At 40.6% G+C, this 18,117-nt stretch overlaps 1 long non-coding RNA gene across 1 annotated transcript; it reads left to right on the top strand.

The window, feature by feature from the left end:
• The first annotated feature begins 434 nt into the window (after nucleotides 1-434).
• On the top strand, nucleotides 435-15,370 carry LOC140641163 (uncharacterized). Its single transcript, XR_012037670.1, has 2 exons — nucleotides 435-563; nucleotides 11,883-15,370. It is a non-coding gene; the product is annotated as an uncharacterized lncRNA (long non-coding RNA).
• The last annotated feature ends 2,747 nt before the right edge of the window (nucleotides 15,371-18,117 follow it).

Genomic DNA, 18,117 nt, shown 5'->3' on the forward strand with positions numbered 1-18,117 from the left:
TTTCGCGGTTGTGAGTTCAAGTCCTATGGCAGGTGTAGAGATGACTTAAAAAATAAATTCTTGAAAAAATAAGGGAAATGATGCAGAGTATTTGGGAACTTGGAACTATCTTTGCAATTTTTCTATAAATCTAGAATTTCTACAATAAAAAATGTATTGGAAAAAATGAAAGTCTTATCTGAGATTTTTGGGAATGGCTGACTGTGTTGTTTGTCTTATCATAAAAACTCTGAACCAAAAACACCCTCTCAACTCTAAAGAGCTTTGGGCACTTTCCAGAAAAGGACTGGCCAGTTTTTATTGTTTCTGCTGGTCCAGGTGGCACATTTTATGATTCCTGTGTTGTACAGTAATGAGATCTGACACAGGGAAGGGCATGCTAGAAGTTACTAGAATAAAGGCAGAACTGGGTGGGGAGTCCTGTTTGCCTTTCCCAGTATCACTTGTAGGCTTTGTGTGTGTGTGTAGGGGGGACTAGCTGGGATGAATTCAATTCTATTCAGTTCAACAAACGTTTACTAGCACTTCTTCTGTTGTGGAAGCACCTGGAAATCTGAAATCAGGTACGGTTCAGTTGCCTGCTCAAGGGCCTTGTGCTACGATTGGGAAGCAAAAAAATATTGTAAAGAAGTAATTTCAGGACAAGAGGGGAAGTGTCTTGGTGGCCTGGAGGGAGCCAGGAGAGAAGGCCTAGGGGAAACACGTCAGCCTGAAGTGCAGGTGGACCCCGTCAGAGAAAAAGGTGGTTGTTGATTCTGCGGGGGCTCTGCTGCGTCTGACTTTTTATAGAGCTTCACCTGGTGGTGGGCTGGGCCGGGCTCTAAGGCTCATGCTCTGACAAGGCGTAGGTCTGACCCTCAGTGGCCCAGTTCCTGTGAGAGCCTGGAAGGGCTTTAGTGCAGGAACTAAGAGCAAAAACAAGGTCCACGTAACCCCCCTTACTCCTGGGTCTCTGAGAAAAGAGAAGGGAGATTTTTGCAGGAGTTTCCTGTCTGTAAAACATGTTGGCACTCCTAGGACAGAGAGACAGCTCTTTGTTTTCTGTGGAGGATTTAGGGACAGATTAGCCTGGCGGGACGAGGGAGATGAATGCAATTTTCTTCTGCCGTCTGATAGTGAAGCATGGCCATATCTCCTCTAGGCTGGGAACCAGGTCTGGGAGACACTCCTGGTGCAGGGCCTCCCTGCTTCCCTGTGGGAGAATAAAGGAGCCTCTGGGCCTCAGGTCAAAGCTCTGTACAAGCCCACTGTACAAATGTGAGAGATTTTCTTTCTTTTTCATAGTAAGTCTCTGCATTAAAAGAAGCAATTTCCCAAACTGTGCCAAGTTTTATCCTATATATTTTGAAATTACTTCCTACTTTTCCATGTTTTCTGAGGCCTGGTGGGCAGATACCTGTGGGGTCCTCTTGTCTCTCTGCTTGGAGCCTTTGCTTCTTGGAGCCTTTGTGATAACCATCCGGTCCCCTTCTCACATCCCAAAGTTCTCCCTCTCAAAGATGTATGTATGCTTGCATCATCTCCTGACAGAGCTAACACTCTTCCCTTCCTAAACTTGGGTGAGGAATGAAACTCTACCTGCTTGGCTTTTTTCAGCACATGGTATAGTCTCCCAGGCTATAATTCTTTGGTAAATTATGCCAATAATTGCCCAGATTTGGGGGGATTGGTCTTTTGTAACATCTTCCTTTTATGGATTTCCCAAACATGATGAAATGGCCCTGGTATCTGGATGAAGATTTATTTTTATTTTTTATTTTTATTTTTAAAATTTATTTATTCATGAGAGACACAGAGAGAGGCAGAGACATAAGCGGAGAGAAAAGCAGGCTCCCTGTGGGGAGCCTGATGCAGGACTCAATCCCAGGACCCCAGGATTATGACCTGAGCAGAAGGCAGATGCTCAACTACTGAGCCACCCACACATCCCAGATGAAGATTTAGAAAGTGGTATGCGGAGATAAATTTACAATTATTGAGAAAGAAAAAGGATGTAATATGGAAACATGATTTTTTTTTTGAAAATGTGATCCTTAAAGTGGATATAGATAGGCTAGTATAAGGATTTCTTAGTATCTTTAAGGAAAGAAAGCCAGAAATCAATATTTAGGCCTATCTTTTAAAAATGCAAGCACTGAACAGTGATTTAGTGATAGTGGTCTTATCAGAGGATGTTTTTCTTCTATAACTTACTTAGATGTGACTTAACTTCTCTTTGCAATAACTTTATTATAGTTAAAATATCTTGAAAAGATAGGCTATGATTTTACATTTGGCTTGAGGGATAAGAAATGGGTTTACATGTTATTTTTGCATTTTGTGAAACTGGCTACAAATCAGAGGAATACAAACAGAATTATTTTTAACTGATTTGTTCAAATCATACACGCTATTGCTTTTAGAGAAAATGGTTTCTGGAAGAAATGGCCAGCAAGATTCCCTGATTGATGGATCCAATAAGCTGACTTTCGTACCTACCATGTGCTGTGTTACCTCCTAGAAATTCAAAGATGAGTAAATCCGAGCTGCTGACACCAAGCGCTCATAGCTTGGCTTGAGAAGATAGTAAACAGAACATTATTGTCCAGTATGATGTGTTCTGTAATAGTCACATAGTCAGAGCATGGGAACAGCAGATGGAAGTAAGACTTTATAAAGGGGCCAGGGTCTTGCTCTGCCTAATTCAGCTGGGACTGGTGATACTTGACTTTTAAATTGACAGCTGAAGCATAAGCAAGAGTTCAGAAGGGCAGGTAAAGCACATCCTAGGCAGAGAATCAGCCGTGCAAAGAATAGAGAATGCAGAGTGCATTCAGGCATTATAGACACTTCACTGTGATTGGGATAAAGAGAAGAGGAATGATCAAAGATGAGGCTGGGAAGGTCTGCAGGGCCCAGCTCTCTCTTTTTATTTTTTTTTAAAGATTTTATTTATTTATTCATGAGAGACAGAGAAGGAGGCAGAGGCAGAGGGAGAAGCAGACTCCCCGTGGAGCAGGGAGCCCAATGTGGGGCTCGATTCCAGGACCCTGGGATCATGACCTGAGCCGAAAGCAGATGTTTAACCGCTGAGCCACCCAGGTAGCCCCCTCATTTCTCTTTATGTAAGGCCTTATACAGCACACAAAGGAGGCAGACACTAGACATTACCCTGCAGACTAATACTTCTCAAACTTCAATGTCCACCAGATACCCATGGGGAGCTCCCTTAAAATGATACTTGAGGGCACCTGGGTGGCTCAGTCAGTTAAGCATCTGCCTTTGGCTAAGGTCATGATCCCTGAGTTCCAGGATCAAGTCCCACAACAGGCTCCCTGCTCAGCAAGAGTCTGCTTCTCCCTCTGCCCCTTACCCTGCTTGGGCTCTCTCTCTCTCTCTCTCTCTCTCTCACTCTCACTCTCACTCTCTGTGTCTCCCAAATAAATAAATAAAATCTTAAAAAAAAAACTCTGCAAAAATAAAATGATACTTGAAGAAATAAATGAAAATACAATGACATTTGATGGGGGCGCTTGGGTGGCTCAGTCTGTTAGGCTGCTGATCTTGATTTTGACTCAGGTCATGATCTCAGGGTCCTAGGATCCAGCCCCAGACTGGGCTTGGTGTCAGGCTCTGTGCTCAGTGTGGAATCTGCTTCAGGATTCTCTCTCTCCCTCTGCCTCTCCCCCGCTTGCTCTTTCTCTAAAATGAATTAAAAAAAAAAAAAAAAAGACACTTGATAGGTCTGAGTGTCACCACTTCTAATGAGCCCCAGGTGTTTTGTGGCTGCAATCAAGTGACCTTCTGGCCTCACTAAGGGAGCAAATCATTACAGATTCCAGCACCAGGAATGGATTTCTTGTGTGCTCAGCTCTGATGTCTTCTGCCCTTTGGAAGGAGGGGTGTACAGTGGGACCTGGGTCACCAGAGCCTCCAGGCTGGTGAGTGGTACCCACAGGCTGCATCCTGGGTTTATGGCAGGTGTGCTACGAGTAATATTTTCTATGCATTCTGTGATGGAAAGAAAAGCAGGGGGATGCCTGGGTGGCTCAGTGGTTCAGCGTTTGCCTTGGGCTAGGGTCATGATCCTTGCCTGGGATTGAGTCTCACACTGGGCTCCCCATAGGGAGCCTGCTTCTCCTTCTGCCTGGGCCTCTGCCTCTCTGTGTCTCTCATGAATAAATAAATAAAATCTTTTAAAAAGGAGGGGAGAGGAAGCAATGCCAGTTCAAATAAGCAGGTGTGCGCTAACAAACCACAACCTGGCTTTGTATTAGGAACCCACAGTGTTGCAACAGCTCCTGTGGCCCAGAGCCTCCTTTCCTCAAGCATTCAGTGTTTCGAGACTGAAATCTCAACTCCTAATGTACTCTGCCAGTGGGAGTGAGTTGTACTCTGCCAGTGAACTGCTGAGTTCATCCCAGCCTGTGATGGTTTCTGTTGCAGTCTCTCTGTCCCACTCAAAGTGGCAAGACTCTATTATGTGATGGCAGCCAAGGAATGGTGGGCTGAAAACACCAAATCTCCTTCTGGGACCTGACAGTTTGTACTGGTTCATTATTATACGTACAGCTCTCTAAGTTATTTTAAGTCATTTCTTAGTCCATCCTCAAAACAGAAACAAGATGATTAAGTTGGCCATTTCTCCTAATGACAGTAATAGACATCCATCCTGCACAGAAAAATACCAGCCAATGTCAAATGAATGCCAATTTGGATTTCTGCTGAGTCCATTGGTCTTTGGGTCACTGTTGTAAGCAGTGTGTGAGTATAAACATATTTGGTTATATTTGCTGTTCCATTTCTAGAAAAGAAATGGGAAGGAGGCCTTATGTTTTTAAGATTTTACTTATTTATTTGAGAGAGAGCAGGTGGAGAGGGAGAGAGAGAATCTCATTCAGGCTCCTCGCTAAATACGGAGCCTGACCTGGGGCTCCATCTCATGACCCTGACATCATGACCTGAGCCGAAATCCAGAGTTGGACATTTAACCGAGTCACCCAGATGCCTTCCCTTCCTCCTTTTTAAGATTTTATTTTTAAGTAATCTCTACACTCATAGTGGGGCTCTAACTCACAACCCTGAGATTAAGGGGTTGCATGCTCCACCCACTGAACTAGCCAGGCACCCCAGGAGGCCTTCTTGTCTACAGTGACTTTTGTCTTGCTTACAACTTTTCTGATATGATTGCTTACCTTTCCTAAACAACATAGAAAAGACAAGAGTCATGTCAATGGTTGAGAAGCATGATGATATCTGCTGTACCCCCTCGTTGTGCTGGTTTGGAGAGAACACTCACTTTCCTCCTGATGCATCTAATCTCAAGACTCTTCTCATTCTATGGGTTCCAAGGGAAAAGATGAAAGTCCTTATATCTCCTGTGTTTGAACATGCTGCTGTGTTATCCAGAGTCTGTTATGAGGAAATAAACCTCTGAAATTACAAGTTTCTCATATGTCAGAATCGTTTTTAATTGCATCCCCAGCTGACACTTTTGCCCTCTCTTCAGATAACAGCAAAACATAAACGAAAGGAGATGTAATATTACAAAATAAACAGGAACTGGAGGAAAAAATTTGTTTTTAACCCAAGCAAGCATCTTCACTGATGCCCCTCCCACTACCCCCTCTCTGCTCCCAAATACACCATTGTAGATCTGTGGGGAAAACACAGCCCAGATATACACCATCCATACACATTTAGTGGATAGCCTGCGTTATGTTATTATATATTTTTAAGCAGGGGAGAGGCATTATTGTATCCTTTATAAATACTACAATTAGACATTCAGCAGCTATAACCCACTTTGTAATCTACAAATTAAATAAAATCTAAACTAGAGTGAGCCTAATGAACTCTAGACACAACAGTAATATTAGTATGCTCCCATTGTAGAAACAGGAGCCGAAATAATTTGGTGTGGAGCTGTGTGTGTTGTTGCCTGTCTTCTCACCTCCTGGCAGGTAGTACACTTAAGTGCTATGCTTCCCAAAACACCTTTGTCAATTTACTCATTAAATAGATGTGACATTTAGACATTTTTCCTACTCTTGCTGGTTTCACCTATGAGGTATGTATAGATAAAATATGCTTTTTTTCAAAAAAATTTTATTTATTTGAGAGAGAGAGAAAGCGAGAGACAGAACATGAGTGTAGGGGGCAGGGCAGAGAGATGGGGAGAAGCAGGTTCCCCACTGAGCAGGTATCTGATGCAGGACTCGATCCCAGGACCCTGGGATCATGACCGGAGTCCAAGGCAGATGCTTAACCAACAGAGCCACCCAGACGCCCCTATCAATGACAAATAACATACAGCCAACCCCAACTTTTATTGAAGTTTTCAATAAAGATATCTTCCTTTTCCAGTGTTGGGCATAGTGTAGACCAGCAAGGCCTGAAGTGGAAAAATAAAAGTTTCTCTGCTTCTGATTCTTTTTTAAAAGTAATCTCTAGGTTTCCTATTATCGATGCCCCTTCAAGGAAAGGGATCCTATTGTTAGAACCTTAAAAGTATCCTAATGACATTGCTCCCAAGCACTATTTTAAGAATGCATTAAGGCCATTCACTCTCCCTGTAGAAGGGACCTTTTGAGTTATTTTTTTTTTATTTTTATTTATTTATGATAGTCACAGAGAGAGAGAGAGAGAGGCAGAGACACAAGCAGAGGGAGAAGCAGGCTCCATGCACCGGGAGCCCGATGTGGGATTTGATCCCAGGTCTCCAGGATCGCGCCCTGGGCCAAAGGCAGGCGCCAAACCGCTGCGCCACCCAGGGATCCCCTCCTTTTGAGTTATTTAATATAGTGACTCCTAAACCTGGCTTCTCGTCAAAATTGCCCACAGAGCTTTAAAAAAAAAAGAAGAAAAGAAAAGAAAAGAAAAGAAAGAAAAGAAAAGAAAAGAAAAGAAAAGAAAAGAAAAGAAAAGAAAAGAAAAGAAAAGAAAAGAAAAAAGAAAAGAAAGGGGCACCTGGGTGATTCAGTGGTTGAGCATCTGCCTTTGGCTCCAGGCGTGATCCCAGGGTCCTGGGATCGAGTCCAGAATCAGGCTCCACACACAGAGCCTGTTTCTCATTCGTCTCTGCCTCAATCTGTGTCTCTCATGAATAAACAAAATCTTAAAAAAAAAAAAAAAAAAAGGAAGAGAAAAATTCTTGTCTTTGCCATTGTTTTCTGAATAAAAAGCTTTGGAGGTGAACTCCACTAGTATTTTTAGTTTTAATTTTTTTAAAGAATTTTATTTTTACGTAATCTCCACACCCAGTGTGGGGCTTGAACTCACAACCTTAAGATCAAGAATAGCATATTCCACCAACTGAGCCAGCCAGGCACCCCCCACTATAGTCTTTTTATTTTTTTAAGATTTATTTATTTTAGAGAGAGAGAGAGACAGCATACACAAGTATGTGGGCGAGGGGCTGAGGGAGAGAGAGAGAGAATCTTAAGTAGACTTGCCACTGAGCATGGAGCCTAGTGCATGGGTTGATCCCAGAGCCCAAGATCACAAAAACCAAGAATGAAACACCCAACTGAATGTGCCATCCAGGCATCTGCCCCACCCACCCCACCCCCGCTATAGTCTTTTGAAAGCAAAGTTCTGGGGCTACCTGAGTGACTCAGCCAGTTAAGTGCCTGCCTTTAGCTCAGGTTATGATCTCAGGGTCCTGGAATAAGGCCGCACATATTCTCTCTCTCCCTATGACCCTCTCTCGGTCCTCTCCCTGCTCATGCTCTCTCTCTCAAATAAATCAGTCCTAAAAAAAGTTAGTTTGTACAGATTAGGACCCAAACTCCATGTGTTGCATTTGCTTATTCTGTCTCTTGCATTTCCTTTAATTTAGAGGAGTGTAGCTTATTCCTGATGCTCCATAATTTTTATGCTATTGACTGGTTGAAGAAACCAGGTTTGTCTTTCAGATGCCCTACCTTTTTTTTTTCTTCAAGATTTTATTTATTTATTCATCAGGGACACAGAGAGGCAGAGACACAGGAAGAGGGAGAAGCAGGCTCCATGCAGGGAGCCCGATGTGGGACTCGATCCCAGGACCCAGGATCACGGCCTGGGCCAAAGGCAGAGGCTCAACACTGAGCCACCCAGGTGTCCCAATGTCCTACCTTTTGGATGTGGCTGATTGCTTCTGTGTAGTACCATTTTACTTGTTAGATCTACCAGAATGATTAGATTCAGTCTCAACTTTTTTGGGCAGTGATCCTTTATAGATAATACTCTTTACTTCATACAGCATTATGTTGGGAGGCATGTGACATCTGCTTATTCTGTTGGAGGCTGAAGGACTCAGGTGATGACACCTTCCACTGTAAAGTTCTCCATCAACTTCTTTCCTAATACTTTTGGTGTCCATTGTTGATTGTGGTCTAGACTTCATCAGTGTTTGCAAAACAGTTCTTTTTTTTTTTTTTTTAATCCCCATCATTCTTCCTATATTTATGAGCTGAGCATTTTTCTGAAAAAGGGAACTTAACCTCACCAGTGGGGATAATCTGTTTACTCTGAAAATAGTTTGCTCAGAGCAGGGACTATAAATGCTTACTTTTTAGTGAAATAAATTAATAAAATAAGCGTGTTTGTTTTTGCATTAAATGCTGCCCTTTCCAAACTGAATGACACCTGCAAGGGGGTCTCACTGTGTGCTGCCCTGTGCTCCATACCTGCTTTCCAGCTGAGCCACCCCTTCTCCGGCACCAGAAAACTTACTGGGGCTACTGGGTCCAGCTTCATGCAGCTTCAATGTCCCCAAGTGCTGTATGTTTCTCACACAGAAATTCATGTATTAATTCCATTATCCAACAAGTGTTATTTGCCACATGCGCTTTGAGTTTGCAGCAGCCAATTACTGGTGGAGCCAGAGTGTGGCTAAGGGTATATGGTTAAGATTAACCTGAATCTTCACCTGCTCCCTCTAAAGCTACCTGACATAAATGCCTAATAAAAAAAAAGAGTGCAAGTGATATGCAAATCTCCTTCATAGCAACCGGTCCAAGCCTCACTTGCTTACTGATGCCACCCCCACCTGGGGAGAAATTCTGGAGTTGCTACTGAGTCTACTAACCTCTTTCCATAGAAGAGCCCTTTATATATCTGAATGTGCAAATAGCCTTTTTTTTAACCCCCAAAACCTGATCTTCCCACCTCCGATCTTTCGAATATGTAGCAGCCTGAACAGACAGTGGTGTCCTGACAGTACAGAGCACATTGGTGTCACCCTCTCTTCATTCTAGCTACCCAAACCTGAGCAGCGGGGGAGCCAACTATGAAAAATTTTAATGCATTTGCCTGGGTATTTCCTGTTCCTCCAGAGGCACTCATTTGCCTCAAAAGGTTAGAACATTTCATCATTGAGACAGGAAGAAGGGGGCAGCTTTTGTTTTTATAGCAAAATGAGAATCATAAAGCCAGGCTTTTGTCACGAGGGAGAGGATTTTGTAGATTTCTTAGAAGTCCAATTAATACATCAGGTCAGTGGCAGAGAGAACCTGGGAAGTGAAGAAAGGCAGGTCGCCCCACAGATGAAGGGGAGTAGTTCGGTGTCCCCCAGCCCTGGGACAGCCTGGAAAGGAGGAAGGCAGAGGCAGAGGAGGAGAGGTGTGTGAAGATGCCTAGTAGCAAGGTCCAGACACGGGGGCTGGTGGTCTGCCAGGACCCCATTCCAACACTCCCTTTAAGATGGGGAATTGGAGAGGCCCCTTTCTAGACCATGTTCCAGGTACTGGAGATCCTGGTATTCCTGTCTGAACCCACTTCCTGGCTCTGCATGGGCTTCTTCTCTGGGTCCTTTTTGGATTGTGTTTGTCAGGCTGCATACTCGAGGTCCAAGGTGTGATGGAAGGAAGCTTTTGTGGGAGGGTGCCGAGGTGGGGGAGAGGAGGGCTGGCCACAGGCTGGGAACCCTGAGGCCGCCAAAATTTCTTAACTTGAGACTGACCTTCCAGGCTTCTGTTCTGCTGATGTACTTGAAAGGGGTGATGTTGGTGAGGTAGGAGGGCTGGGGACATGTGAGTAAAGACTGCCTGGGGCATATCTTTATTGGAGAGGGTGCAGGTCCCTATAGCCCCTGTAAGAAGAGAAAGCTGGGACCCTCAGCTGGGTTATTTGGTAGAGCATGCAATTCTTGATCTCCAGATTGTGAGTTCAAGCCCCATGTTGGGCAGACTTTACTAAAAAAATAAATAAATAGGGACCTCTGGGTGGCTCAGTCGGTTAAGCATCTGCATTTGGCTCAGGTTATGATCCTGGAGTCCTAGAATTGAGCCCCCATCGGGCTCCCTGCTCAGTGGGGAGCCTGCTTCTCCCTCTGGCTCTGCTGCTCCCCCTGCTTGTTCGCATGCTTTAACAAATAAATATTTTAAAAATGAAATGAAATAAAATAAAATAATAAAATAAAATAAGAGAAAGCCAATGCTTATTCTATGAATATCACCAATGACAGCAGGAAGCCAGGACTGGTCAACCAGCACACCAGGGAGAAAGCTTTGCACATGGTCCACTCTGTTCCAGGCCAGTAACCACCACTGTCAAATCATGGCCTTGGGTGGAAAATGAATTATGGATTTTTGTTCTTCAGTTATTTATATGACCTGATATTTTTCCAAATCTGTCATTATGTGTACTCGTCAACCAGGAAGGATAGAACATCATCATCTTCTAGTTTGATTTGTAACTCTTAAATATTTGCACATGCAGTAATGGGGTGGCCTTGTGATCTTCTCCAAGCACAGCCTACAAGAGGCTGAGTCCTAGAGGAAACACACTTAGCTTAGCTCCACCTCCAGCACCAAAGTGGGAGGGGAGGGAGCTGGTTAATACGAGATGGAGGCAGAGCTTTGGGCATACAAATCTAGGACTGGCCTGAGAGCAAAGAGGCCCTGGTGCTGGGACAGTGCCATCAGAGGCAAATGGCAGTAACCCACCTTGAATGACCATACTACACCAGCAGACAATTCAGTGGGCACCAGTCGAGGGACCAGATCAAAGCAGCAACCTGCAACAGAGACTCTATCAGCCACCAGGAGGCACAACCAACCAGAAAGCAAAGAGCAGGAGAAGCAACCAATGATGTTGACAAAGACTTAAAATGTTAATTGACAGATTTAAATAGTTCCACTCCCGGACCTGCCCTACCCTGACAGATAAAGTTACTGGCAAACGGAGACTGGGTCCATTTGAGAAAATGAATATTTTCTTTGCATATCTGAGCATTAATTACATTTGCAATCCTACTACCACACATGAAGACAGCATCAACTTTTGGGGCTGGGGGTAAAGATCACATTGTTTTAACATACTTGGCTTACTGTTGACTAAAACCCCTATGTTTTTATTAGGGAAGAGCTGGTGACTCTTGATTTTGGGGTTGTGAGCTGGGGTCTCACATTGGGATTACTTAAATAAAACTTAAGGAAAAAAAGGCCTATCTTCTTAAAATTTAAATTTGCAAATACTTAACAGGGATCTCCTTTGCTTCCCCTGCCCAAGCTGCTATTTTTTTCTTCATCAGTGACTAGTTCTCAAACTTTCCTTCATCAGTGCCACTTGAGTGGCACAGCAGAACCACTCAGAGGCTTTTTAAACACAGATGGCTGCTCTTCACCAGCCCCTCCTCCCCCTTTCTGATTCAGTAGGTCTAAAGTGGGACCAGAGGATTCACATTTCGAAAAGCTCCTAGATGATGCCAATGCTCCTGTCTCCAGACCACACAATTTGAAAATGATTGCTATTAAGCCTATGTTAATGGAGAGCCATTTTTCTGAGTTCATTCTTACAGACATGAAACAATTAGCATTGACTCATACAGCACAAATCAACCTTCCCCAAACTTGGCAGGGCCTGTTGTCTACCCATGTTGTTTATCAACAATGGAACACCATTTTTTTTTTGGCATGCAGGATGGGAAAATTTACGATTGAGAATATCCAGTATTGCAGAGAATATGAGGGAAGAGGTACTCCAATATCCTGTTGATGATGTTATGAATGGCTACCCCGTTTCTGGATCTAATTTAACAGCAACTACCAATACTTTTTAAGTACATATCTTTTAATACAGAATTTGCCTGCTAGAAACCCCATAAAAAATATGTACGATGTTCACAGCAACATTGGTAAGATGGAAATAATCAAATATCCCTTAATATGAAATATTAAAATCAGTAGCAAATGTCATAAAAGGTATTACCTGAATGATTGTTCTCCTATGCGTGTTTCTATAATTTAATCACTGAATAATTTTCTACAGTACGTTCTGTAGCAGAGAAGATACTCTGTAGCAAAATATCGTGGATATTCTAGCGTGGAAATCAACTGCTGAAATTCAAATGCAAGATGAAAATCCATTAACATTTGAGTAAGCTACCTTTGTACTTTATCAGATTGATTCCTTTAATGATTTTCTTTCACTCCTTGGGAGACTTCATAAAGCCCTACCAAACTGCCTGGCTTGCACATCTAGGATTACATGAAAGGAAAAGTGGCTTGGAGTTCCTCCAGTGAATTTATGCCTCTCATGTTCCCATAGACACTTTAAAAAACTTTTTTGAAATACTTAAACTCACAGTAGGTTGTGAGCAGACTCTGAAGGGGCCCTGAGCACCCATCACACAGCTTCATCAACAGGTGAAGAATTGTGACGCCTCATCGGTCAGTTCAGTAAATACCACATACGCTTTTAAAGGCAGCACTTAATTTAGCCAAAGCCTTGAGAGCCTCAACGAAAAGTTATTAGAACTGAACATCTGGAAAAATGGGAAAGTGGGCAATAGGATGAATACCCTGGGGAAAGACTTGCCACAGTGTGGGAAAAATCCTCATCCTGGAGACTGCGTGCATTCTAGTTGCAGCATCACCACAAATTTTATGTTAGAGAACACATCTGTCTTATATATCTCTATTTATATGTAGATATATGTTCTATAGATAGATATGTTATCTAAGAATATGGTACATATATGATCTTGCATGAATTCTTTTGTCCTTGGGTGAGGAATGGAACCATGGAGGTCTTTCCCAATGCCACAATTGTGAATTACAAGATGGTGTCTTATTATTGGAAGATTATTTTCTGATATTTAAAACCTCAAGTGTCAAGGTAGAAGCATGTATCAGTCTTTGAAAGCAATGTCTTTTATGGAAAAGCTACCAGAATTTAAAATGTGCACAATCTTCGCCCCAGCCATTTCACAGCCATAAATTTAGCTGAGTTACCCAAGTAGGCAATGATACATTTTCAAAGATCTTACACCAATATTTTTGTAATTGTGAGAAATAGATACTAATTATAGCTTTATACAATACTAACATAATACTGATATTACTAATATTACCCAGCTGTTGAAAACAAAGTATGGATTTTGAAAGATGTTCATAAAGATCACTGAACTTGGAAACAAGTTGCAAAACATAATGCAGTATCTCGTTTATATGCCTATCCACATGTATTTGTGGATGTATGTAGTGGTGGAATGACGAGGGCTTAAATATACAGATATACAAACATACGTGTGTATGGAGAGAGATGAAAGGATTGAGGATTTATCCAACAGTGGTGTTTATTAACTCCAGGAATTACAAGATAGGGGAGAGGTGGGGTATATCACTGTTTTTCGAATATTTTAAATTAAAAGAATAAAAAATATTCAGTGTAAAAAAAATAAAGGGTTCAAAGTGAAAGAAGCTATAAATTCTTTAACAATAAATATAGATATCGGAGTAATCAATGGTCATTCCCATATGATTTATTTTAAAAGTTCATCTTCTTGGGGCACCTGGCTAAAGCATGTGACTCTTGATCTTGGGGTTTTGAATTCGAACCCCACATTGAGGGTGGAGATTACTTAAAAATCTTAAAAAAAAAAAAAAAAGAAAAAAGTTAATCTCACTGATTTGAAATGCTACCTTTCTTATGTGGCTACCATTGAGTCTACTCCTGGAATTTTTCTGTCCTGCTGTATGGCCTATTCACGTGCCAATACCAAACTTTGAATTATGGAAGATTTAAGAGTGTGTTTTAATGTCTGGTAAGGTTAGGTTTTTTTGTTTGTTTGTTTTTTAGTTTCCATAGCTTTTCTTGTATATTCTCTCAAATAGAAGTAAACATGATCATCTGTATTGGGAGAAAAATATTTTCATGATGAGTCTTAAGAATATGATACATTAAAAAAAAAGAATATGATACATCTTTTCAATAGTTAAAGCCTACTTTTCTATCAAGAGTTTTATTTTTTAAAAGTCTTCCTGTTAGGGGCACCTGGCTGGCTCAGTTGGGAGAACTTGTGGACTCTTGATCTGGGGTTTGTGAGTTTGAGCCCCACGTTGGGCATAGAGATTGAAAAAATAAACTTTAAAAAAGGTTTACACATAAATTTCTTTTTCTAATAATAAAAGGGTCTTCTCTTCAAAAGCATCTTCTAACTAGCTTAAGTTTGTGTGTATATATATAAAGTCTTTTATTTTTTAGTAAACATTTTTATTGAACTATAATTATACATACAGAAAAATGCACAAATCATAAATGTACAGCTTGATAAGTAGTCATAAAATGAATGCACCTATGTAACCAGCACCTGATGATGAAACATTACCAGCACCATAGAAGCTGCCTCATACTCTTCCTCTTCCAGGTCTTTGTTGAGCTAAAGAAGCCAGATGAAAAATCACGTATACGAATCCACTTATATAAAGTTTAAAAACAGACAAAACTGACAATTTCATCATGACAGTGCTTACCTTTGGGGGAGGGAGATAGTGAAAGGGGATGCTGATTCTTGACACCTATAGATAAGTTTTGCTTGTTTTGAACTTCATTTAAATGAAATCAGTTATATATATTCTGTCTGGGGAGTGCTACTTGTATGCATATGGTATTTCAATGTATACTTGTAATTGCTACTTTACTAAGTCATCTTACAGTTTTTCAACAAATTTCTTAAGGTTTTCTAGATACTAGATGCGTATCTGCAAATACTTCTTCCTTTCCACAAATTTCATATGGCTTTGTTTTGTCAAACTGCATTGGTTTTAGCCTTAACAATGTTAAGGGGAAGAGAGAGACAGGGGCACATCTTGTGTCTTGTTTCACTTTGTGGAAAGCCACTTTTGTATTGCTGGCTTTTGGGCAGAGGTACAGTGGTAATGAATGACTCATCAATTTCTGTTTATTGAATACATTCAGCATGAATTGAATGCTCAATTCTGTCAAATGCCTTTTCTGAAAAATGGAGAATGAATTTCTCCTTTGCTCTTAATATGATGGTACTAATAATTGCCTACTATTGAATTATCCTTGTAGTCCTATAAGAAATCCTACTTTGTCATGATTTATTAGTTTTTGAAAGTGCTGTTGGAATGTTTGCTAATACACAAGGTTTTTTGCATTGGTATTTGTGAGTGGTCTATAATTTTCTCTTTGGTACAATCTTTGTCAAGTTTTGGAAACAACGCTATTGTATTTGCTTTACAAAATCAATTTGCAAGTCTTAAAAACTTTTTTTTTTTTGGCACTTTGAGGTCAAGATTCTTTTCTTCTAGCTTCTAGAATTACATCAACAACATTGGGATCATTTAATCTTAAAAGTTTAGTAGAAATCCCTGGAAACCATCAATGCCTGACACTTTTTTGGTAAGGAGTCCTTTATTAGTTTCTTCAATGACAACTGGTTTTAAATTTGTGTCTAGGAGGGTAAATGCTGGCAATCTGCCTTTTCTTAAACAAGTTATTTTTCTAATTTATTACATCAAATTAGTCTTATAATTTTGAAAAATTTCATGTTTTGTGGTTATTTCTCCTGTTGTCATTTCAATCTGTGTATTTCTGCTTCCTCCCTTTTCTCTTGAATGAGTTAGCAGATTCACACCCTCTCTGCTTTTACAAATTCCTTCTGTTTTTTCTTCGTTCAGATTTTAAGACTTGTTTGTATAATTTTCAGCCTCTCCCATTTTTTAATGATATATTCTAAATACTGTAAATTACCTGTCATAACTCCTTTTTTAAAAAATTTGAAGTTTTCGTCAGTCTTGTGGTCATGTCTTTCTGGTGTGCTTTCACTGTCTTTGGGGATGTCGGCTTGCTTATTCTCTTATTTCTTCTAACTTTTGAATGAGATCTCATGGTCATCCTTCTCACAGTTTTGTGGAGTTTCCTGATTGAGAGTTTTCCTGTACTTCTTAGGAGAGGAGTGGCTCTAGGATGCCTTTTCTTAGTTCCACCGCCCTAAAGCTCCGTTTTCGTTTTGACAAAGAATTGACAGGACATTGCTACCCACCTTCCTTCCCAACGTTGACCTGGACTCTCTCTTCTCTTTGTGCTATTGTACCTGTCCTGTCAAGCTGAAATCCTAATTCTAGCTGTTTCTCCTCAGTGCTGCTAGGTTTCATCTCATTAGTTCTGAGACCTACACAGCACCAGGTCCAAACTGCTTTAGTACATTTGTCAGACTTCATTACACTGCTGAGACACCACCCTGGCTGAGAAGCAAGGGACTGTCAGAATACAGATGCTGAAACTATGCTGGCCAGTCATTTGTCCTTCCTTCCTTGTGTTTTTAAGTTCACAGGGACAACTGTCATCTAGTTTTGTAGAAAAGGGTCTGGGGCTAACCTGGTTACTCTGTATTCCTAGGGGAAGGTTCAGAAGGACCCTCCTGTGGTCATCGTCCCCAAGCTTAACCCTTGTGAAATCTCTATTACAGAAAAGAGATTTTAATAATGATTTTATGATGGTTACGACAAATTATAGCGAGGAATTTACTGTATTTCAGGTACTAACTATGCCAAGTGTTTTATATGCATTATGTCATTTAATCCTTGAATAACCCTTAGGCGTTCATCCCCTCCTCACCCCAATTTTATGGATAGGAAAGTTAGGTTCCAAGATCATGCTGCTAAATTTGCACATCTGGGACTTAAAGCCAAACCATAAGACTCCAGAGCACCTCCTTACTAAGCTGACTCTCAAACAGTAGCAGGTCCAACCATTTCCAAACTACGGGCCACTGTGAACTGAAATTAAATAATATTTGAAGATCTGATAAAAACGTATACACGTTACAGGTCAAATCTAAAAACACCATAGATGATGAATAGGCTGAACTGTGTGGTATGACCTGATCAATCTTGTTTTCATGCAGATGCTCAAAGCTTCTCCTACTAACTTCTGAAAAAAACCACAAAGAGGATGAGGGTAGAACACAGAGTTATTTGAGGTTCTGGACTTCTATTTCCTTGCTCATTATAAACCAATGCTAAAGAATAAATATGTGAAATATTACTTATAATTCAGTTTATTAATAAATATTGTTTTTGTAAATAACTATTTAAAAACAGGAATCCTTTCTCTGCAGTTCACTGGCTGATGTGTTCTGGTCAGCATGCCACTATGGACGGTGAACACCCACTGGGCCACAAGACTGCATAAAAAGGCCCCTCACATGTGTACCATTTAGAAATTCTATCATACTTATTGTAAATTTAGAAATTTACAATCTTTTGCTATTAAAGTATACAAGCAGTTAGGAAATATTTAAGTTTTATGAAATACTTTTAAACTTAGAATTCTCTCCCATTTACAAATAGCTACTATTATTACTTTATAACTGCTAGTGGCAATTCAGAAAAACAATCCGGGTTTTTTTTATAATAGCTCTACTGCCATTCCATAAATGTTATTTTAACTCCCCATGTCTAGGAAGTTACTTAGTTTGAGATAGGGATGTCTTAATTTGCAGGACTTAAATAGAAGCAACTGAAATAACTTGCTGAAAGATAACATCTGCTGTTAAGCTTATATTTTCCCCACAATCAGAAAAGGGATTTTATTTCTAATTAAAAAAATAATAAAGTTGACTTTGGCAAGATGAGTTTTAAAACTAAGGATGCCAACAACAAATGAATCATTTCTCCAAGCACATACCAGATTTCTCTTTGGAAGGACCATTATTTAAGGGCACTCTCCCCTCCAATTTAGGAAAGAAATTAAAATTTAAATAATCCCTAAACAGTAATACTAATAATTTAGTTTTTATACTGATAGTTGTGGAATAATTCAACATCAATTATCACCAAAACTTGAACTTAAACTCAGCTCCTTTAGTGAAGAGATTTTCTTATCTATTTCAGTCTTTGAACATCA

This window comes from Canis lupus, chromosome 10, assembly GCF_048164855.1.
Source record: "Canis lupus baileyi chromosome 10, mCanLup2.hap1, whole genome shotgun sequence".
Lineage (NCBI taxonomy): Eukaryota > Metazoa > Chordata > Mammalia > Carnivora > Canidae > Canis > Canis lupus.